This window comes from Bombina bombina, chromosome 4 (assembly GCF_027579735.1).
Source record: "Bombina bombina isolate aBomBom1 chromosome 4, aBomBom1.pri, whole genome shotgun sequence".
NCBI classification, from domain to species: Eukaryota; Metazoa; Chordata; class Amphibia; order Anura; family Bombinatoridae; genus Bombina; species Bombina bombina.
The window spans coordinates 658,686,424-658,710,951 of NC_069502.1; positions in this window are offsets into that span (position 1 = coordinate 658,686,424).

Sequence of the window (24,528 nt, forward strand, 5' to 3'; positions counted from 1 at the left end):
TTTTTTCAATTTTAGTAGTTCTATTTTAAACTTATACAGTATCTCACAAAAGTGAATACACCCCTCACATTTTTGTAAATATTTTATTAAATCTTTTCATGTGACAACACTGAAGAAATGACAATTTGCTGCAATGTAAAGTAGTGAGTGTACAGCCTATATAACAGTGTTAATTTGCTGTCCCTTCAAAATAACTCAACACACAGCCATTAATGTCTAAACCGTTGGCAACAAAAGTGAGTACACGTACACCCCTAAGTGAAAATGTCCAATTGGGCACAATTGGCCATTTTCCCTCTTCGGTGTCATGTGACTTGTTAGAAAAAAGAATTGTTGCTCTACATAAATATGGCCTAGGCTATAAGAAGCTTGCCAAGAACCTGACACTGAGCTGCAGCACTGTGGGCAAGACCATACAGTGGTTTCACAGGAAAGGTTCTACTTAGAACAGGCCTCGCCATGGTTGACCAAAAAAGTTTAGTGAACCTGCTCAGCATCATATTCAGAGGTTGTCTTTGGGAAATAGGCGTATGAGTGCTGCCAGAATTGCTGCAGAGGTTGAAGGGGGTGGGGGGGTCAGCCTGTCAGTGCTCAGACCATACGCCGAACACTGCATCAAATTGATCTGCATGGCTGTCGTCCCAGAAGGAAGCCTCTTCTAAAGATGATGCACAAGAAAGCCTGCAAACAGTTTGCTGAAGACAAGCAACTAAGGAAATGGATTACTGGAACCATGTCCTGTGGTCCGATGAGACCAAGATAAACTTATTTGGTTCAGATGGTGTCAAGGTGTGTGGCAGGAACCAGGTGAGGAGTACAAAGTCAAGTGTGTCTTGCCTACATTCAAGCATAGTGGTGGGAGTGTCATGGTCTGGGCCTGCATGAGTTCTGCTAGCACTGGGGAGTTACAGTTCATTGAAGGAACCATGAATGCCAACATGTACTGTGACATACTGAAGCAGAGCATGATCCCCTCCCTTCAGAGACTGGGAAGCAGGGCAGTATTCCAACATGATAACAACCCCAAACACACCTCGAAGATGACCACTGCCTTGCTAAAGAAGCTGAGGGTAAAGGTGATGGACTGGCCAAGCATGTCTACAGACCTAAATCCTATTGAGCATCTGTGGGGCATCCTCAAACAGTAGGTGGGGGAGCACAAGGTCTCTAACTTCCACTAGCTCCGTAATGTCGTCATGGAGGAGTGGAAGAGGACTCCAGTGGCAACCTGTGAATCTCTGGTGAACTCGATGCCCAAGAGGGTTAAGGCAGTTCTGGAAAATAATGGTTGCCACAAAAAATGTTGACACTTTGGGCCCAATCTTGACATTTCCACTTAGGAGTGTACTCACATTTGTTGTCAATGGTTTAGACATTAATGGCTGTGTGTTGAGTTATTTTGAAGGGAGAGCAAATTTACACTGTTATACAGGTTGTGCACTCACTACTTTACATTGTAGCAAAGTGTCATTTCTTCAGTGTTGTCACATGAAAAGATATAATAAAATATTTACAAAAATGTGAGAGGTGTACTCATTTTTGGGAGATACTGTATCTATATGTAATAATAATTATTTCAGATCACTAAGATATATACATTTTTGTTTTGCTTGCAAGCATTCTACCTGCAAGAAAAAAAATCCAAAATTACATTACTTTGCCTTAGTTTTAGGTAATTTTCATCTAGTTTATGTTGTATGTTTTTTTGTGATAAAGGTATTACAGATTTGTATGCAATTTTTGCTATGATTAAATATTTTACACTAAACATCAGTGTGCTATGCAACTAGGGTTGTAACCTCTGCCATGTTTTCCTAGACACTTATAAGTTACACATGCTACAGGGTAAGCAGTGAGGAACATGGATAGTGCTGTCCAGGATCACTATTCGTGTGCTATCCAGGGGTGTAATTCATGATCAACTCTGCACACCCTACAGCATGTGTAACTCATAAGTGCCCAGGAAAACATGGCCCGAGTTGGCAACCCTATATACAACTCTGCTTTGCATCTAAATCCTGTTGCTTGTCAAGCGTCAGCCATATTGCTCTCACTAATCAATAGGAACCAAATTGTAATTTCCAAGAAATCCTACTACACTAATTTCTCTATCTGTAAAATGATTTCTAAACTGTATATTTAAATATTTTTTGTTAAAAAAAAAAGTCCCTATAGCAGCAGTTAATATTTTCTATTACTGTAAATAAAACAGAAAAAAAGCTGGCTTATTGTTTAGTGACAACAATGTAACGTGCCACGTGTCTTTAACTTTCCAACTAATGTTTAAACAGTGATAGACCAGCTACTGACAGATATACACTATATAAATAAAGAGAGCAGTTAGAGTTAGTAATAAAACGTCCCTAAAGACCCTGGATTTTACAGCTTCATTAGCAATGTCTTAATTGGATGTCAACCAGGTTAGCATTGACTTGTTAATGCAATGAAAAAAAGAATGAAAATGTACTTGAAATGTCAGGTAATGTGGCTCAGCTCATAATGTGGATTTTTTTATTTTTTCATTAGAAAATGTTGAAACCAAAATCCGTTACCATCTGCTTTTCAGGAAGCACAGATTTTTGTATTAAGATGTAAAGGGCAGCTCTTTTTTTATCAATGCTGATCATATTAAACAAAGGTCTTGAGATGTAATCATGGAGGTTGGAGAGAAATGTATAGTTTGAATTAAGAAGGATTTGTGCAGATGTAATACAATTTATGCGGTTACTGATTTAAACTAGAAAAATGACAGGGTTAGACAATAAGGTATACCTGCAGCCAGACTTAGATTGATATGACAACGTTTTGTCTTCTATCACAATTATCATGCCAGCTCTACTTTAAAGGGATGTTAATTTGTTAATATAGCTATAGTATATACAGGGAGTGCAGAATTATTAGGCAAATGAATATTTTGACCACATCATCCTCTTTATGCATGTTGTCTTACTCCAAGCTGTATAGGCTCGAAAGCCTACTACCAATTAAGCATATTAGGTGATGTGCATCTCTGTAATGAGAAGGGGTGTGGTCTAATGACATCAACACCCTATATCAGGTGTGCATAATTATTAGGCAACTTCCTTTCCTTTGGCAAAATGGGTCAAAAGAAGGACTTGACAGGCTCAGAAAAGTAAAAAATAGTGAGATATCTTGCAGAGGGATTCAGCACTCTTAAAATTGCAAAGCTTCTGAAGCGTGATCATCGAACAATCAAGCGTTTCATTTAAAATAGTCAACAGGGTCGCAAGAAGCGTGTGGAAAAACCAAGGCGCAAAATAACTGCCCATGAACTGAGAAAAGTCAAGCGTGCAGCTGCCAAGATGCCACTTGCCACCAGTTTGGCCATATTTCAGAGCTGCAACATCACTGGAGTGCACAAGGTGTGCAATACTCAGAGACATGGCCAAGGTAAGCAAGGCTGAAAGACGACCACCACTGAACAAGACACACAAGCTGAAACGTCAAGACTGGGCCAAGAAATATCTCAAGACTGATTTTTCTAAGGTTTTATGGACTGATAAAATGAGAGTGAGTCTTGATGGGCCAGATGGATGGACCCGTGGCTGGATTGGTAAAGGGCAGAGAGCTCCAGTCCGACTCAGACGCCAGCAAGGTGGAGGTGGAGTACTGGTTTGGGCTGGTATCATCAAAGATGAGCTTGTGGGGCCTTTTCAGGTTGAGGATGGAGTCAAGCTCAACTCCCAGTCCTACTGCCAGTTTCTGGAAGACACCTTCTTCAAGCAGTGGTACAGGAAGAAGTCTGCATCCTTCAAGAAAAACATGATTTTCATGCAGGACAATGCTCCATCACACGTGTCCAAGTACTCCACAGCGTGGCTGGCAAGAAAGGGTATAAAAGAAGAAAATCTAATGACATGGCCTCCTTGTTCACCTGATCTGAACCCCATTGAGAACCTGTGGTCCATCATCAAATGTGAGATTTACAAGGAGGGAAAACAGTACACCTCTCTGAACAGTGTCTGGAAGGCTGTGGTTGCTGCTGCACGCAATGTTGATGGTGAACAGATCAAAACACTGACAGAATCCATGGATGGCAGGCTTTTGAGTGTCCTTGCAAAGAAAGGTGGCTATATTGGTCACTAATTTGTTTTTGTTTTGTTTTTGAATGTCAGAAATGTATATTTGTGAATGTTGAGATGTTATATTGGTTTCACTGGTAAAAATAAATAATTGAAATGGGTATATATTTGTTTTTTGTTAAGTTGCCTAATAATTATGCACAGTAATAGTCACCTGCACACACTGATATCCCCCTAAAATAGCTAAAACTAAAAACAAACTAAAAACTACTTCCAAAACTATTCAGCTTTGATATTAATTAGTTTTTTGGGTTCATTGAGAACATGGTTGTTGTTCAATAATAAAATTAATCCTCAAAAATACAACTTGCCTAATAATTCTGCACTCCCTGTATAGTATAAAAAATCTGCATGCAAATAAATATTTAAAAACTTTTTAAAAATGTCATTTTATTGCAGCAATTTAATATTTTGCACTCCATTGGCAAACCACTTTTGAAACATAGTGGGCTAGACTACAAGTGCTGTACTATTTTTAGCACGGGACGCAATAAGCAATATTGCGACAGCACTAAATATTGCACATATTACAAGTTGAAAGTAAACATTTATGCTCACAAGATTAGTACAACTGTAGACCTAGGGGCCTATCTATCAAGCTCTGAACGGACCGTGAAGGCCCGTGTTTCTGGTGAGTCTTCAGACTCGCCAGAAACACAAGTTATGGAGCAGCGGTCTAAAGACTGCTGCTAAATAACCCTGTCCGCCTGCTCTGATGAAGAGGACAGGAATCGCCGGAAATCAACACGATCAAGTATGATCGGGTTGATTGACACCCCCCTGTCCGCGAGTCTGCAGGGGCGGCGTTGCACCAGCAGCTCACAAGAGCTGCTGGTACAATGCTGAATACAGAGAGCGTATTGCTCTCCGCATTCAGCGATGTCTGTCAGACCTGATCCGCAGTGTCGGATCAGGTCCGACAGACATATGATAAATAGGCCCCCTAGTGTTAAATGGATAGTAAAGTCCAAATTAAACTTTCAGGATTCAGATAGGGCATGTAATTTTAAACAACTTTCTAATTTACTTTTATCATCAAATTTGCTTTGTTACCTTGTTATTCTTAGTTGAAAGCTAAACCTAGGTAGGCTCATATGTTAATTTCTAAGCCCTTGAAGGCCGCCTCTTATCTGAATAAATGTTTCAGTTTTTCACAGCTAGAAGGCATGAGTTCATGTGTTTCATATAAATTACATTATGCTCATGCACGTGGAATTATTTAAGAGCCAGCACTATTTGTCTAAAATGCAAGTCTGTCAAAAGATCTGCGATAAGGAGGCAGTCAGCAGAAGCTTAGATACAGTGTAATCACAGAGGTAAAAAGTATATTTCTATAACAGTGTTGGTTATGCAAAACTGGGGAATGGTAAATAAAGGGATTATTTATCTTTTTAAACAATACCATTTTTGGTGTTTTCTTATCGCTTTAAGTTTAAGAAGAGTTAAAAAATATACAACATAAATAATTTAAATAAAGTATTACACTCATATATGCACTTTCTGGTAAAATATGTTATATAAGTATTAATAAAAATGTTTTTAAAGGGATAAACGAGATTTAGGGGTAGATTATTTTAATAGTCGAGCAGACATGATTCACTGTAGCGAATTATGTCTGCTCGACCTCGCTAAATGCTGACAGCATTCACTATCAGCATTTAATATTGCACAAGCATTTCTAGTGAAATGCTTGTGCAATGCAGACCCCTGCTCACTGGCGGCCAATTAGCCGCTAGCAGAGGCTGTCAATCATTCCGATTGGATCGGATCGGGATGATTTCAATCTGCCTCCTAAAAGGTGACAGACAAGTTAAGGAGCAGCAGTCTGCTGTTTAATAAATGGAGCCCATGGAATATGATAAGGAATTTGAGTGGAAAGGGCTATAATTTATACATATATGTGTCAGCCGTATAGAATCAGTCCAGGATTAGGCCCAATTGCCAGAGTGATAATAGATACACACTCTAGCACACACACTCTAGCACACTGAGAAAAACCGAGGACGTGACCCACTCAGAAAAGAAAAAGTTGATATGTGGGAAAAAAGAAAAACTGAGTACTCACAAATATTGCAGGATCACGAGAAAGAAAACTTAATGCGAAGATGAAAAAAATCAATGTACTGTTGCTTTAAAACTAACTAAGTATAGTCCGCAAGAATGGTCAAGGAAAGCAGAGATCTGTAAGACTTTATAGCAGGCAGGGGTTAATCCGATAGATTGGTCAGTCACTTTAAGACAGGCAGAGGATATCCCAATAGTGAGGTCAGGCAAAGCAGAGGTCAGTATCACTTTAAGGCAGGCAGAGGATATTCCAATAGAGAGGTCAGGCAAGGCAGAGGTCAGTATCACTTTAAGGCAGGCAGAGGATATTCCAGTAGGGAGGTCAGGCAAAGCAGAGGTCAGTATTATTTTAAGGCAGGCAGAGGATATTCCAGTAGCAAGGTCAGGCAAACCAGAGGTCAATATTATTTTAAGGCAGGCAGAGGATATTCAAGTAGCAAGGTCAGGCAAAGCAGAGATCAGTATCTCTTTAAGACAGGCAGAGGGTATTCCAATAGTGAGGTCAGGCAAGGCAGAGTTCAAAGTCACTTTAAGGCAGGCAGAGGGTATTCCATTAGAGTGGTCAGGCAAAGCAGAAATCGGCAACAGAATACATCAGGCAGAATATTGAGAAAACTCACAGACGCTGAAAGGAGCCAGCAGCAGGAAGACAAACCAACAAACGGTCACCGAGGAAAAGTCCTGCCGGGGATTTAAAGGCCGGTGATGTCATCGAGGCGTGCCAGAGAGAGACCGCCTCACGTTACTAGGCAACGTGACGCGACAGAAGAGAAAGACAGTTCCGGGAGCCACAGAGACACGGCAATGATCAGAATTATGACAATATGTCTAAATATGTGTATGTGTGTGTGTGTGTGTGTGTGTGTACATTTATTTATATATATATATCTTAAGTCCAGAACCAAGCACTCACATTCCTCCTTGTATGGCCGGGGTGCAGGTATATATATATATATATATACCATATACAGCATTCAAACAGACACCGCACACTCTGGACTTCAAACAAAACAATCATTGGTTTCATGACGTTTCAGGGTCTCCCCCTATATCAAACTTATTCAGTACATACCTCTATATAAACCCCACACCAACATAATTGTGCAGCACTGCCAACCAACGTTCCATCCACGCAACTGCGCATGTGCGATGGGTATCTACGGAAGCCCGAGTAGGTCAATTGTAAAAAAACAAAGCAAGACATCTGCAACATATTACGGTTACCAAGTAACAAATATTGGCACAGATACAGCATATACAGCATACATAGACTTGTGCATCACATGTGTGACATCCTATCCTGTTAGTTTGAACAACCTATTGATGTTAAAAACTATTTCAGCGAATCAGACATACCAAATACATAACTTACTCAAGCTAGCATGTTAAAATCCCTATCCCCAGCAAAGAATGGGTCTATTGCTTCGTGCTGTCTATCGTATATCACCATTTTGTACTAGTTCTAAACTCTTATCTATATATGTGTATAGACACAGACCTAAGACAGCCTAAAAAGCCTATACATGTTGTTAAAGACTCAAGTATATACCACATTACTTATTATGACACAGCCCTAAAACTAAGTGCTAGTACAATGATCATCTGCCTATGTTTAATCAGCTATAGTATAGTAACTGCTACATATACCACAAAAACTTGTCAACAACATTAAACATATGTTCATACAAAGCAGTGTATATCAAACTGAGTATTAAGCCCTTTAGGGATCAGTTTGTCCTGAATATAAATCCATCTGGACTCTCTGCAGTATCACCCCCTCTGATGGGTTGGAAGCCGTGATCAATAATCACATATTTGAAATCAGCAACACTGTGCTTAGCCTTGGTGAAATGCCTTGCCACAGGCTGTTCGATATCTCCCTTTTTAATCGCAGCTCTGATGGCTGCCCTGTGATTGGCCATCCTGGTCCTTTGATCGTCATTGGTTTTACTGACTTCCCAGGTATATGATGAATTTGCATAAATAAAAAGAGAGAAGCGCTCAACCTGGGAACAAACAATAGCATAATAGCTTGTTCTATGGCTAGTTACCACCAAGAAGCAGCCTCTTTTTGCTCAACATGTGCCTTTCACAGAGAAGAACTTTCCTGAAGCATATCAGCCTGATCCTGACTTCACAGTACAGTCCAGCTCCGAAATACCAGGCAATCCCTCTCTGAATGAGAGAAACAGCAAAACCCCAGAAGTATGTTTTGGCCTATTGTGGACCTCGTCAGTAAGGTGCAGCCATAACCCTCTAGGCACACTAAGCAATGGGTCCATGTCTGGATTCCCGCATCACACTTAGGGAGACTTCCCCAAGTGTCATAACTTGCATAAATAAAAACAGAGAAGCGCTTAACCTGGGAACGAACAATAGCATAGTAGCTTGTTATCAGGCTAGTTACCACCCAAGAAGCAGCCTCTTTTTGCTCAACATGTGCCTTTTACAGAGAACTTTCCTGAAGCATATAAGTCTGATCCTGACTTCACAGTACAGTCCAGCTCCGAAATACGAATGGTAGTGCATGTGTGGACAAAGTGGGTGTACTGTGTTAACTCACTACAGATGGTGCAACCCGTGCACCTGTAGCATCCCAATTTCTTCATATTTAACCATGTGGTGGTGGTATACGCTGCTGGTAGGTCTGGTCTCATGAGTAAGTTCCATACTGATTTCCCCCTGTGGTAACTGGTCTGTGGGGTCCTGGTTCCCTGTAATGGAATCTGCCAATGTTCCTCTAGTATATTGGTGTATGCTTTTTTTGTCGGGACTGTACTCTGTCACAAAAGTCATCCTGTTTGAATCAGTTGTGTCAATCCTATCAGTGATTTTGCCAAGCACTTGTTTCTGTGTAAGGGAGCATGCTGCTTGGTACGCCTCATCAACTGTCCTTGGTATTGTTTTTGTGTGAATTTCATATACATTTCCTGTAGTTGTGTTGTTTTACCCTCCACTGTGGAATTTTTTCTGACAACCCTTTGGAACTGTGAGATGGGTAGTGATTTTCTGCTGCCCGGTGGATGGCAACTGTTATACAGTAGCATAGAATTGCGGTCTGTTGCTTTAGTATACAACGCTTTACCCAGCATACCCGTGCTCTTTTTGATCCTTAGATCAAGAAAATCAATGATGTTATAGTCCCAAGTCAACTTGTAATTGAGGACAGGGTTGATCTCATTCAGATGGGTGACCCATTTCTCTAGATATTCTGCTGATCCTCGCCAGATTAGGATGAGATCATTGATGTACCTTTTAAACAATAGGATTCTAGGGTCCTCAAACACCTCACATTCCTTTTTTTCGAAATCGCCCAGATATATGTTGGCATAGGATGGGGCCACGTTGGACCCCATCACTGTTACTGCTACCTGTAAGTAATAATTCCCTTCATACTTGAAATATTTCATTCTTAAACAGAATTCCAATAATTGTAGCAGTACGTCTAATGGTGGCCCTATATATGGGTGTCTCAATAATTCCCTTCTGACTGTTTCCATGCTCTCCTGATGGGGAATGACAGTATATAAACTAGTCACATGCAAGGTGATATATCCATGATGGTAATATCTACTGTATGTTGTAGTATTTTGATTAATTCATTTGAATCCTTTAGATATGAGGGTATCGCCTTCACCATAGATTGTAATTATTTGTCATGGAAAGTGGCGATGTTCTCTAAGACTGAACCCCTTGCAAACACGATGAGTCTGCTAGCTGGATGCACTGGGTCTTTGTGCACCTTAGGTTGCATATACAGAATGGGTGTGATTGGAAAATCCACTGTAAGGTATAGCTATAGCAAATACTCAGCAATTCTTGCTTTAAAATTCAGAGTGAGATTACTTGTCATTCTTTGATATGTTGAACCATTGTCCAATTGTTTCAGGACTTCATTCCTATATTGTATGTAGTCCTGGAGGACAAGTGCACCTCCCTTGTCGGGCTCCCTAATCACCAACTCATGGTTTTGTTGTAAACCTTTCAGAGCAGTCCTCTCCCTGATAGTTAGATTATTTCTGATGTATTGTTTATTCTCTTTAATTGATTTGTGCATCTCAGTTGTGGTCAACCTTGTGAATGTATACTTGATTCATGGCTCTTAGGGTCAAAGGTGCTTTTCTTCTTTAATTCGGGACCTATATAGGTTGAATCCTTAAAGAATTCCCTTAATCTGAGTGATCTTTGGAATTTGTACGAATCCACTTCCACATTAAAATCATCAGCATAGGTAGTTGGGACGAAACTCAGCCCCTTATTCAATATGCTTTTCTCATCATTTGTCAGAGTGTGACTGCTCAGATTGATGATGTTGTCATCTAGAATCATCTTGTCTGTCTTGGCAGCCTTCCCCTTGTGGCTATTCTTGTGCCCCCTTCTCCTGGTGTGGCATCTGGTCACACCTCATTTTTTGAATGAGTAGTCATCTGTGAGGCCTGGGTGGTTGGCCAATCCTCACAGGTGTGTGGAGGCTCATTAACTGAGCTGTTGTCTGAGCTCTCCACTGTTGTTAAGTTCCTGGGTTTGAACACCCTGGGCCTGCGTCTCCTCCTGTAACCCGTCTTCTCGGGGCTTAGGGTCCATTGATATACCCTCTTCTTCCTGTAATCAGCAGTAACTGCCTCCCATTTATTTTCCTTGAATGCTATTAGGTCCCCTTCATAGTCTTTTAATTGTTTCTGAATCTTTTGTATCCAGTTTTCTTGTTGATCTTGCTGTAATTTATCAAGATGCAGCGCTTCAAATTGGGTAATCTCCAGCTCCAAAGATTTGAGAGTGGCTCCTGTTTCCTCTATTACTAACAGTATGAGATCTAGGGAGCATGTATTAAGTATCCCACACCATTTCTTACAGAAAATTGAATTTTCCTATCGTTGGCATACTTGTTTATTCTCAATCCTTTAGGAATGGATTTATGTTCTGGACACCCTGATCCCTAAAGGGCTTAATACTCCGTTTGATCTACACTTTTTTGTATGAACATATGTTTAATGTTGTCGACAAGTTTTTGTGGTATATGTAGCAGTTAGTATACTATAGCTGATGAAACATAGGCAGATGATCATTGTACTAGCACTTAGTTTTAGGGCTGTGTAATAATAAGTAATGTGGTATATTCTTGAGTTTTTAATAACATGTATGGGCTTTTTAGGCTGTCTAACTGTTTAGAACTAGTATAATGGTGATATACGATAGACAGCATAAAGCAATAGACTCATTATTTGCTAGGGATAAGGATTTTAACATGCTAGATTGAGTCCGTTATGTATTTGGTATGTCTAATGCGCTGAAATAGTTTTTAACATCAATAAGTTTTTCAGACTAACAGGATAGGATGCCACATATGCGATGCACAAGTCTATGTATGTTATATATGCTGTATCTGTGCCAATATTTGTTACTTGGTAACCGTAATATGTTGCAGATTTCTTGCCTTTTTTTTTTACAGTTGGCCTACTCGGGCTTCCGTAGCTACCCATCGCGCATGTGCAGTTGCGTGGATGGAACGCTGGTGGAGTTACTGGTTGGCAGAGCTGCACAATTATGTTGGCGTGGGGTATATATAGAGGTATGTAAAGATGGTCCAGAGTGTGTGGTCTCTGTTTGGATGCTATATATATATATATATATATATATATATATATATATATATATATATATATATATATATATATATATATACACACACTTTGGAGCCCTTTCCAATAAAATACTTTTAAACATGATAAATAATTGTAATATATTATAATGTATTTTACTATGTTTTTAATATAAATATTTAACATTCCAATCCTCTTCACTCAAAAGTAAATTGTATTTTTAAATAATTATTTTTTATATATATAACTGTATATATAGCTATATCTATATTTACATATAGATATATATAGGTATAGATATTTAGCATTCAAAAAAATCCTCATATATATATATAAGTATTTAGTCAGCCACCAATTGTGCAAGTTCTCCCACTTAAGAAGATGAGAGAGGCCTGTAATTTTCATCATAGGTATACCTCAACTATGAGAGACAAAATGTGGAAACAAATCCAGACAATCACATTGACTGATTTGGAAAGAATTTATTTGCATATTATGGTGGAAAATAAGTATTTGGTCACCTACAAACAAGCAAGATTTCTGGCTCTCACAGACCTGTATCTTCTTCTTTACGAGGCTCCTCTGTCCTCCACTTATTACCTGTATTAATGGCACCTGTTTGAACTTGTATTCAGTATTAAAAACACCTGTCCACAACCTCAAACAGTCACACTCCAAACTCCACTATGAAGAAGACCAAAGAGCTGTCGAAGGACACCAGAAACAAAATTGTAGACCTGCAGCAGGCTGGGAAGACTGAATCTGCAATAGACAAGCAGCTTGGTGTGAAGAAATCAACTGTGGGAGCAATAATTAGAAAATGGAAGACATACAAGACCACTGATAATCTCCCTCGATCTGGGGCTCCACGCAAGATCTCACCCCGTGGGGTCAAAATGATCACAAGAACGGTGAGCAAACATCCCAGAACCACACGGGGGACCTAGTTAATGACCTGCATAGAGCTGCGACCAACGTAACAAAGGCTACCATCAGTAACACACTACGCTGCCAGGGACTCAGATCCTGCAGTGCCAGACGTGTCCCCCTGCTTAAGCCAGTACATGTCCGGGCCCGTCTGAAGTATGCTAGAAAGCATTTGGATGATCCAGAAGCGGACTGGTAGAATGTCATATGGTCAGATGAAACCAAAGTAGAACTGTTTGGTAGAAACACAACTCGTCGTGTTTGGAGGAGAGAGAATGCTGAGTTGCAATCAAAGAACACCATACCTACTGTGATGCATGGGGTCTCAACATCATGCTTTGGGGCTGTTTCTCTGCAAAGGGAACAGGACGACTGATCCGTGTACATGAAAGAATGAATGGGGCCATGTATCGTGAGATTTTGAGTGCAAACCTCCTTCCATCAACTAGGGCATTGAAGATGAAACATGGCTGGGTCTTTCAGCATGACAATGATCCCAAACACACCACCCGGGCAATGAAGGAGTGGCTTCGTAAGAAGCATTTCAAGGTCCTGGAGTGGCCTAGCCAGTCTCCAGATCTCAACCCCATAGAAAACCTTTGGAGGGAGTTGAAAGTCCGTGTTACCCAGCGACAGCCCCATACCAGCAACAGTGTGTGACAACCTTGTGAAGACTTACAGAAAACGTTTTACCTCTATCATCGCCAACAAAGGATATATAACAAAGTATTGAGATGAACTTTTGATATTGACCAAATACTTATTTTCCACCATAATTTGCAAATAAATTATTTCCATATCAGACAATGTGATTGTCTGGATTTGTTTCCACATTTTGTCTCTCATAGTTGAGGTATACCTATGATGAAGATTACATCTCATCTTCTTAAGTGGGAGAACTTGCACAATTGGTGGCTGACTAAATACTTTTTTGCCCCACTGTATATATAAATAAATATTAAAATATAAAAATAACATTTTCTTCTATGTGAAGAACATTGGAAAACAAAATATTCATATCTCCCTTCGGCTTTAGCGCAGTTGGTCTAATGCAGTGTTGGGTTACTTTTTAACAACATGCTCCATTGAATTCTATGGGAGAAGAACTTAATGTAGTCACGATATCTAAAGTCCTGAAGTTAGCATGCATCAGACTTGCACTCGGTCACTCATTTTTTGCTTTCTAACCCGACTGCATTAAAATTTTACATTGACCACATTTAGCGTTCAAGCGAAAATTTTTGTTAGCGTGCCACTTGTAATCTTGCACAGTATGAGTATTGTTGTTGATTTTTCTTATTTCGATTTCAGGGACAAATTAGGGTCAGATATAAATGTCATACTGGACTCACCAACTAAGGTTTCTGAAGTCTACAGTACTCACTCTAGCTTTCTTAGTTAAATTACAAGGAAAAATAGCAAAATAAATATAGAAAGCACATTGCAACATTTTTTATTATGAATTATTATTCATATTATAGGGAATTATACTTTAAATTTAACATTTATTTTAGGTACAGCCATCTAGTGGCCAGATTACGAGTGGCGCGCTGGCAGTTAAGAATGTGCAAAAAAGGGTTTATCACGGATCAGTTTTATCACTTGTATTTCTAGTTTAAAGTAAATGTGATCGATTGAGTACAATTGAAGTTAACAAGCGTTGGGATAGTGCGTCCTCTGAGCTCTGGTTAACTGTTTTGCAAAACAAAAAAGTGTCACAAAACACATCAAAAATACATTATAAAGTACAATTACACTCATAATAACACTATCTGCTAAAACAATTAAAAAAATATTGCACAAAAAAGGCAAAAGAGCTTTAACATAGAGATACATAGTTACACATCTCTAAATATGTATATGTATGTATATATATATATATATATATATATATATATATATATATATACTGTATATATATATATGTGTGTGTGTACATATGTATTTATATGTGTATATATGTACATATATACACATATAAACACATAAATACATATACACACACACATATATATATATATATATATATATATATATATATATATATATATATATAATATATGGCGTCCTTTATATATATATATATATATATATATATATATATATATATATGTATATATATATTTATATATATATATATATGTGGAGTCCTTTGCAGTTAAGTACATGAAAATATGAAAACGCATATTAATTCAATGAATAAGTATATGAATTTACTGTAAATATTTCACATTCCAATGTTCTGCACATAGCAGAAAATGTTCTATGTATTTTTAAATAGATATTCCTGTATTTATCTATACCTATATATGATTATGCATAGGCAATATATCTATACCTATATATAATCATTTATAGGTATAGATATATATTTGCCATATATAAATATATATTTATGAATAAATAGAACATATTCTGCTATTTGAAGAACATTGGAATGTGGAATATTCATATTTTCATGTCGGGTTAGCGCACTTGAGAATATGCGAACGGGTTTGCACGTGAGTAGGGTATAAGGTTTTTTTCCCCCACTTTGTTCTATGGTGAAATACGTTAAAGTGCATTCAATATCCTAAATTTGGCATTTTGCACGCATCGTGCAGAAAGTTTACTTCTAGCATAGTTAGCGTGCAAGAGAGATTCTTAAATACCGCTCCACTTGTAATCTGGCCGAATATATTTTTATTTTATATGTGCATGTGTATTGCATGAATGCAAAATATATACTTTTTAGATTAATTGTCCTGGGGAAAAATGGAGTTTCAGATGAGATTTTAAAACAAAATCACTTCCTATTTTGTTGTATGATCATTTATGGAGACAATTTACAAGAGAGAGTAATTTTATGTAATGTGCATGAAATCACACAGAATAATGGAGAAAGTAAATGAAAACTCTTTAACAATGTGTGATAAACAGACTACAATACTTAAAGGGACAGTCAACACCAGAATTTTTGTTGTCTAAAAAGATAGATAATCCCTTTATTTTCCCCAGTTTTGCATAAACAACACATTTATAATACTACACGTTTTACCTCTGTAATTACCTTGTATCTATGCCTCTGCAAACTGCCCCCTTATTTCAGTTCTTTTGACAGATTAGAATTTTAGCCAATCAGTGCTCACTCCTAGGTAACTTCACGTGCGTGAGCTCAATGTTATCTAAATGAAACACATGAACTAATGCCCTCTAGTGGTGAAAACCTGTCAAATGCATTCAGATTAGAGGCGGCCTTCAAGGTTTAAGAAATTAGCATATGAACCTCCTAGGTTTAGCTTTCAACTAAGAATACCAAGAATACCAAGAGAACAAAGCAAAATTGGTGATAAAAGTAAATTGGAAAGTTCTTGAAAATTACATGCCCTAGTTTTTTTTTTAACTTGGCTGTCTCTTTAAATCTTTTTTTCAATGGTTGTTAAAGGGATATAAAATAGTGCTCCTTTAGTTAAATAAAAGTAGCTTAAATCCTCAAGTTGCATTCTGTCTTCTACTTAACATGGTCAAGTAACTGACTTACTGTTACAGTAAATGCTAGAGATAGCCAGCTCAAGTTGCCCTAGAACATGAATGGATTTCTCTCTCTCAAACACCCACCCACACACACACACACACACATATATATATATATATATATATATATATATATATATATATATATATATATATATATATATATATATATATATATGCATGCAACTACTGTATCTATGTAAATATTTATTTCTCATTCTTTCCTCTTTATATAAATAAAATCCAATACTGGTGGTCCTTTAAAAAAGGAAACACACCAACTGATGGTGCAAGTCTCCATAAAGAAACTGACTTAAGAAATAAAAAATGAAAGGAAGGTGTGTTTAACACACTAAATTAATCAAGGGTCACTTTACGGATGATAAACAATTTGAGTTACCACAGTTATTAACTTGCAAAATGAGAAATGTTATTTACCTACTATAGTATATAGGCCGTACCTCTAGATAGTTTAGTAAAGGAATAGCAGAGCATGTTTACAATATTAAATTTGAATATGAAAAACATGCTATGAGGCATATTTAACAAATGTCTGTCGGACCTGATCCGACAGTGTGGATCAGGTCCGACAGACATTGCTGAATGCGGAGAGCAATACGCTCTCCGTATTCAGCATTGCACCAGCAGCTCTTGTGAGCTGCTGGTGTAACGCCGCCCCCTGCAGACTTGCGGCCAATCGACCGCCAGCAGGGGGTGTACTCGATCGGGTTGAATTCCGGCGATTCCTGCCCGCCTCATCAGAGCAGGCGGACAGGGTTATGGAGCAGCAGTCTTTGTGACCGCTGCTTCATAACTGCTGATTCTGACTAGCCTGTAGGCTCGCCAGAAACACGGGCCCTTAAGCTCTATTTGGAGCTTGATAGATAAGCCCCTATGCTATTAGAAAAGTAAAAAAAAAAATTGAAAAGAAGGTTATGTTTCTAATATTTTAGGCAGAGGAGATGAAAATGATATATTTGTTGTGTACCCTTATTCTAGGTGGGTTCAACAATAATTTTGAATTACATCATTTTTTAGGATAATCTGTACCTTATATAATAATTTTAAGGCTATGACCCTAGAATGATATTCTATTATCTTTAGTATATTAAGGTTTATTTTTAAATATTAGTTATTACACATAGGATATTATTGTGAATTTTAAAATTACTAAGCTTTAAAAATATTTAAAGTAAAGCCCATTATTCATGGTGTTATGTAGATAAATGGGTAAGTAAAAGGGTCAGGACTAACTAAATAGTTCAGGTTCAATTTCCGGAGAGTATTAAATTAAGATTTTAAGTTGTTTTTCTGTAAGAGTTAAACACTACTGCCATCTAGTACTCTTGCAAATGTAGCACCTTGTTAAAAGTATTTTTGACACATAGACGTATGTTGAATCTTCTGTTTAACTGTGGAAACATATGTGGCATGCTTTAGGATATATACTAATAATTATACACCACTTTGACTTTCAAATATATTCAAATAATTTGAAAAAAGTGAGAATCAATTCAGTCTTACTATACAAAACAGTACATAGAGCCAATATGGCAAGCAAAAAAAATAAAAAAAAAATACACACAGATACACGCAGAAAACCCCCCATATGTAACATGTATTTATTATACACTCTCACATGCCAAGCACACACAATAAACAACATATATGCATATATCAATCTACTTCATAGCATGCTCACTTATTACAAAATAGGATCTAGGCTCTTCCTTATCATTCTACAAACAGTTACAATTTAACAGGCAGCACTATAAAAAAAATAGTGAGTAATGTTAATGCAATATTATTTTTTTTACATTGTTTAGACGATTAAAGGGACAGTCTACACCAGAATTTTTATTGTTTAAAAAGATAATCACTTTATTACCCATTCCCTAGTTTTGCACAACCAACACAGTTCTATTAATACACTTTTTACTTCTGTGATTACCTTGTATCTAAGCCTCTGCAAACGGCCCCCTTATTTCAGTTCTTTTGACAGACATCCATCTTAGCCAATTAGAGCTGGCTTACTTTAGCGCCACGTGCGTGAGCACAGTGTTATCTATATGACACACATGAACTAACACCCTCTAGTGGCAAAAAGCTATCAAAATGCCCTGAGAGAAGAGGCGGCCTTCAAGGGCTTAGAAATTAGCATAAGAAACCCCTAGGTTTAGCTTTCCATTTAGAATACCAAGAGAAAAAAGCAAAATTGGTGATAAAAGTAAATTGGAAAATTGTTTCAAATTACATTCTCTATCTGAATCATGAAAGTTTATTTTGGACTAGACTGTCCCTTTAACAGTCCCAGAATTGCTCAGATACAAAACAGTGGCAAAAATACTGAATAAAACTGAAATTTTACAAGCGGGGATTATTTTGTACCTGTATTTATATAATCACTGTAATGATTACAATTTTTGATGTTGAAAACCAAAGCATTAATTTGAAATTTACATAACTAAATGCTAACATAGAAAACAAAGAAGCATGATATCAAAAGCTTGTAAGGTATCTTGATGCAAACAAATATATAACACATTAAGGGGCAGAATTATCATTGTGCGAGCAGACATGATCTGATATTGCGGATCATGTCCGCTGCACATCGATAAATGCTGACAGCAATGCATACGCTCTCAGCATTTATCATTGCACCAGCAGTTCTTCTGGTGCAATGCCGCCCCCTGCAGATTTGCGGCCAATCGGCCACTAGCAGGGGGTGTCAATCAACACAATCGTATTCTATTCTAAATATGACCCTAAGAGAATTGTTTTCCACTGAAAATGCAGTGAATAAAACATGTTCATCCTAGGCTTATATAAAGATTTTATAACAGGGTACCCAAGAGACAAAATGAAAATATATGCAACAGCTTTACAGAAATTAGAAAACATGTAGAAATGGTGTCTAAATATTGCTTAAAGAGGCCTGTTTGTCATTGCTCAAGCAAGGAACAAAATACAAAGGATGTTATTAAATGTAGACTATCTAACAACAAAAAACAACATTAGAGACAGCTCATGGGATAGAATTGGCTATAAAGGATTTCATACAGTTGCAGAGAGGATTAAGAAAATAAGAAAACAAGGACAGATTTACAAAACAGAAAAAGCTCAGAAAATGAGAGGCAATTATCTCATATAAACAGCCATTTATGATTGGATCAACGAGGAAAGTACCACGTCAAATGCAATATTCTTCATTATCATCATCATAATAATAATAATAAAGACCACCAAGAGGAGGTGATGTGAAGAAATTACTTTTACAGCGGGAGGGGGAGTGGATCTATAAACGTGGAACATTGTACCCTGGAGGCCTGAATAAACAGGCAATGCTGTCCTGATTTTTATCTTACAAATAAGGGCTCCAGAACCTGGGGTGACCTGTGGAAATCTGTGGCTGCATGCCTGAAAATATATACAAACTTACAAAGTAAAAAATTATACCAGTGAAAAACATACTAGTGCGAATATACACTGGGGCAGTATTAATTGAGTTTTTGTGAAAAAACACTCTTTTCTTTGTAATGTAAATAGTATAGAATGTGTGTTAAGTTATGTTTACTGGAAGTGGCGTTGGGGCCTTCTATGGTTCTGTTGTGAGAGTGAGATTGTTGTAGTGTGTTGCCATGGCAACGGATTGAGTTACTTTATAAGAGACCGAGATTGTTTTGAAGGTCAGAACTGATGCGGTTCACCTAGTTAAACAGATTTTGAGGATTAACTTGATAAATAATATGTTTTTTTTTTTGTAGAAATTTATTTTGCGTAGAAGGCCGGGACTAGAAGTGCTCTGATGTCACTTCCGGGTGCCTGGACTGAAACGTTGGGATGAGTTTGTGAAAATAAAAAGGCAAGTGAGTTACAAAAAGCTGTGTTGCTGCGTATGAAGCAGTTATGTTAAAGGGACACTGAACCCAAATTTTTTTCTTTTGTGATTCAGATAGAGCAGGAAATTCTAAGCAACTTTCTAATTTACTCCTATTATTAAATGTTCTTTATTCTCTTGGTATCTTTATTTGAAATGCAAGAATGTAAGTTTAGATGCCGGCCCATTTTTGGTAAACAACCTAGGTTGTCCTTGCTGATTGGTGGATAAATTCATCCACCAATCAAAAACTGCTGTCCAGAGTTCTGAACCAAGAAAAAAGCTTAGATGCCTTCTTTTTCATATAAAGATAGCAAGAGAACGAAGAAATATTGATAATAGGAGTAAATTAGAAAGTTGCTTAAAATTGCATGCTCTATCTGAATCACGAAAGAAACATTTTGGGTTCAGTGTCCCTTTAATTTGGATTTGTGCAGACAACTAAAAAGAGGGAGTGCAGTGGTAAGACTATATATATATATATATATATATATATATATATATATATATATATATATATATATATATATATATATAAAAAACTGCAGGGGAAGGCGCACTCTCACAAACAGGTTCCCAATGCCAGGGTGCTGAATCTAGGGCAGAAGGGAGAAGGGAGTATAGAAGACAGCAATCACTGGTCTTTGAATAATGCAATAAATGCTTTTAATTAAGTGATGTTTCAGGGAAAGCTCCCCTTCATCGGTCTCCCCCCGAAATCTCACTTAATTAAAAGCATTTATTGCATTATTTAAAGACCAGTGAGTGCTGTCTTCTATTATATATATATATATATATATATATATATATATATATATACACAAGACACAAAAAACCCAGCACTCACTAGCAGATTCATAGCAATGTTTAAAAGCAAAACTGGGGGAAGTCAGTTACATTTGGCGCCAAAGGATCAAGCCCAGGACCACGACAAGGTCTCCCCCTTCCTGGGACCCTAAACCAGCACCCACACAATGCATACTTCCAAACAAACCAACTGGGAACCTCCCAGGGTGACACAGGCTTTTGTAACCTCCCCTATGTAAATACAAAACACAGGAATGGACCGCACTCACAGACTGGACTGGGTACACATCCTAAGCCACTGTTAACTCCACAGCCCTGAACCCTGACAGACAGCTGCAAAGTTCCCAGCAACCCAGGCAGTTAACCCCCGAGCAACCTGGGTGTCAGGTCCGCAGGGGAGCATTACAAACATTAACACAAGACACAAAAAACCCAGCACTCACTAGCAGATTCACAGCAATGTTTAAAAGCAAAACTGGGGGAAGTCAGTTACATTTGGCGCCAAAGGATCAAGCCCAGGATCATGACAAGGTCTCCCCCTTCCTGGGACCCTAACCAGCACCCACACAATGCATACTTCCAAACAAACCAATATATATAAAATAAATATATATATATATATATATATATATGCAGGGCCGGCTCAATCATGGGACAAAGTGGGTCCAAGGACGCAGGCGGCAATTGACAGGGGGCGGCATTTCAGTGCCTGAGCTGTTATTGTGAGAACCAGGCAGACCGCTCCTGTCCTGACTTTAATTATTGTAAGGAGGTAGCAGCTCTGCAGAACGCTGCAGCTGTTTTACTGTTTGTCTGTCAGAGTTCTCTGACTTTGTAACATATTTACGTTCCATCATCCCCTCCCCCTACTCCTCTGGTGTCTGTTTTTTATCACTGCAAGTTACGGTCAGGACATCCTTGAGGAGAGGAAGGGGTTATGCTCTGGCAACTGAATTCTGCAATTTATTGTAGTAAGTATACAGCCCCACGCTTGTTTAGCTCCACGCTCCCCCCCCCCCCCCCCCCCGTAGTGACTACAGATTGAGAAGACTCAGACTAGTCCCTTGCAGGCAGCACTAGCACAAACAAGGTAGGGTGGCTGGCTCTCCAGCAAATATTTCATGTGGACGATAATATTCACTTTATGCCTAAATTCTGAAAATCACAATCCCTGACACCTATATATATATAATTAAATACAAGTGTCAGATGCAACACAGTGTTTCCTAACGAAGATAAGCCTTTGTGTATAAAGTTGTGTTATATCACCTTCTGTTTATACTCTGTAGTGCAGTCACATTGCCTTTTATAATAGGTTATTATCTGCATTTTGTCCATCGTTCTGTGTAAATCTGTGTGTTTATTAAAATGTGTGTGGGAGTGTGTGTGTATCAGTGTGTGGGAGTGTGTGTGTATCAGTGTGTGGGAGTGTGTGTGTATCAGTGTGTGGGAGTGTGTGTGTATCAGTGTGTGGGAGTGTTTTTTATGCACAAAAAAGTGCATGTTTTTTGATGCAGATCTATAACAACAACATTGATGGCTTTAATTGGCAGATTTTTATACTGCTGGTTAAAGCTGTCAACATCTATGTCAGAAAGCAAGCATACTAAGAAAAAAAATAAAAAAAATGTTATTCATCTTAAACACATTTGTAAATGTGCAATAAAAAATAGTTATCACAAAAGTACAGACGTCATTTTGATCTCGGACCCAGGCAGCACAATGTCTTGAGCCAGCCCTGTATATATGTCACATTTCTGTTGTTCCTTTAAATCTTTCTCCTTACCTGGCTGCAGTTTTCCTAATAAATAGCACCTCCTCCATACAGGAAGTGCTTGGATATCATTACTGCTACCTAGCTTTGCCTGTGACTCTACTCAGAGAACCTTTCTGCTTGTGTTCAAACTGTATCTTTTTTCCTCTGCAGTTTTTAAGGAGAACCCATTCCCCAGTTTATTCCATTTCCATGCATAATTCTAACTGCCTAAAGTCCTGTTGGAAACTATTTCTCTGTGAGTACATTTTTTTATTTATTTTTTATTTATTGTACAAAAAAAAAAACAAGAAAAACACAAACATAACACACACTTCTCCATACAATGGAGATTACAGCATAAAAAAAGATATATAAAAGAAAAAAGCTCAAAGCATACAAATCAAAAACTTCTACTCATCTCAAGTATAATAACAAAAACCTTTCCCGGACAGTCCCAAAGAGAAAGAAGAAAAAAAAAAAAAGGAAGAATTTTCCCTCTCTCCTCTCACACCTGTATCCCTCAACCCCTCCCTAATCTAGTTTGATGTTAATAATTTGTTCTATGTATTGTACAAAGTCATTTCCCTGAATACACACAAAAACCTTCCACTTTCTACAAAAATTTTCTCTTAAGGGCCCCCCTAATTTTAATTACGCCGCCTTAATTGATGAATCTAATGATACTTTCCTCACTTCTGAAATGGTAGGTGTCTTACAGGAAATCCAATATTTAAAGAAAAGTGTTCTAATAATTATTAATGCTACTAATATAAAGTCAGCATCTTTGTCCCAAGAAGCATAGGATCTTAAGAATAGGATAGAATCTCTTGTTAGCTGAATCTTCTTCTTTATTATATTAGAGAGAAAATATTCCACCTTCATCCAGAATTGATTTGCCTTAGGGCACCCCCAGAATAGATGAATCAAATCAGGATCCTGAAAGTGGCATTTAGAACAAATATTACGCACATTCTTATTCCACTTAGCCACTCTCCGAGGGGTTAAGTAATCTCTGTGAATCACCCTGAATTGAATTTCCCTATAATAAGATGAGGAAAACAACCTCTGCGTAGTCTTCAAACTCTTTAAAAGTATTGTGTCAAGATCAGGTGAATCAACCAGTGTTGACCACTGGGAAGTCAAATCTACTACAACCGATGTTTCTTCCAAAGACAATAGAAATTTGTAGATAAAAGATAACAGTCCCTTCCTAACCTTTACCACATCAACCAACGGGTGTTGTTCCCACATCTGGGGATCCAGATTCGCTAATTTAAGAATATAGCTTTTCGCTTGTATAAAATAGAATATATGTTTTTTCTGTGCTTCCGGGAAAATCTCTTGAAATCTATCAAATGTACATACTTTATTTGAATTGAAATCATAGAAGTCTTTCACTATCAATGGTCTCTCTGGTGACCATTTTTTAAAAATGTCCACCATATTGCCTAGAGGAAAGTGTATATTGTCAGAGATCTGCAACCATTTTGAAATATTCTGCCTCATTCCAACCGATTTAGATAGCCTTCTCCAAACTGTTATTATATCTCTATACAGAGGATGTTCCAATAATCTCTTTCCTAATGCTTTATTTGAAGCAGACAGAACATAGTTTAAGGAGAGCGGGGCACAAACTTGATTCTCAAGAGTCTCGTCCGAGTATGCAAAGGATCTTGTTAACCAGTCCATAGGGAATCGTAAAATAGCAGCCTGATTATAGCTTTCTAAATTAGGTAAAGCGAGCCCGCCTTTAACATAAGGCTGATATAGCTTGGCTAATTTAAGTCGGTTTTCTCCCACTCCAGAGAAACAATCTTAATGCTTGATTAAAGAGCCATAAACCAGCCTTGTTTAACAAAAGAGGAAACATCCTCAAAGTAT